Source organism: Austrofundulus limnaeus, unplaced genomic scaffold (genome assembly GCF_001266775.1).
Source record: "Austrofundulus limnaeus strain Quisiro unplaced genomic scaffold, Austrofundulus_limnaeus-1.0 Scaffold335, whole genome shotgun sequence".
In the NCBI taxonomy this organism is placed as follows: Eukaryota; Metazoa; Chordata; class Actinopteri; order Cyprinodontiformes; family Rivulidae; genus Austrofundulus; species Austrofundulus limnaeus.
The window spans coordinates 296,413-297,320 of NW_013952737.1; positions in this window are offsets into that span (position 1 = coordinate 296,413).

The following is a 908-nucleotide window of genomic DNA, read 5'->3' on the forward strand; positions in this document are numbered from 1 at the left end:
GTATTTTCTAAAAAGTGTAAAACCATCTTTAAAATCCAACCAGCTGACTTCTTCATAATCAAATGACAGGAGTGTGTGTGTGTGTGTGTGTGTGTGTTTGGGGGGGGCATGTTTTTGCTTCATTGTGGGAACCAATTTCCAGAAAAACGCAGCCTCGTGGGGACCAAATGTGCATCGTGGGGACCCCTGGGTACAGATGCTCATTTCAGGTGGGGGGTTGGGTTTAGGACCAAGGTGTGAAACTAAACTAAACTCAAGTTTAGTTTAGCTTTAGGGTCAGGTAGGTACCTGTGAGGTTAGTTTTAGGGTAAATGATCAGGGTTAGGCTTTAAAATGACCAGAAAATGAATGGAAGTCAATCCACGGTCCCCACTGGGATTAAAAAAATAAACCTGTGTGTTTGTGTTACATGTAAGGCTAGGTCAGGGATGTCCAAAGTGTGGCCCAGCTCCATTTCTGGTCCCTGAACTGGTTTTGTGTGGGCCCTGACTTCACTTCAAGAATTATACTAATTTGTTGAGACAAGAATCATGTTTAGTCAAAGTAATTACAGCTGGCCCTCTGAGGGCCACCATAACACGAGTGGCCCTCAGTGAAAATGATTTTGACACCCCTGATTTAGATTGTTCACCAGTTCTGAGTGAGGTTCAATTTGAATCAGCAATTTGTTAAATATCAGGTTGGTCTGAAATGTCTGCTCTTTTTTTACACTTGTTGATTTAACTAAAAGATAGTTTACAGGATATCTGATCCTAACTTGGATTATTGGACAGTTTTATCTAAATTACCTGAAGATCACGTACATGAAATTTCCTCTTTTTGACATCCTGAATGAATGAGAAACATTTACTGTTCAGGACTACAGGCCACTCAGTCACAAGAAAAGATAAAGTTGATTTTAGACCTGC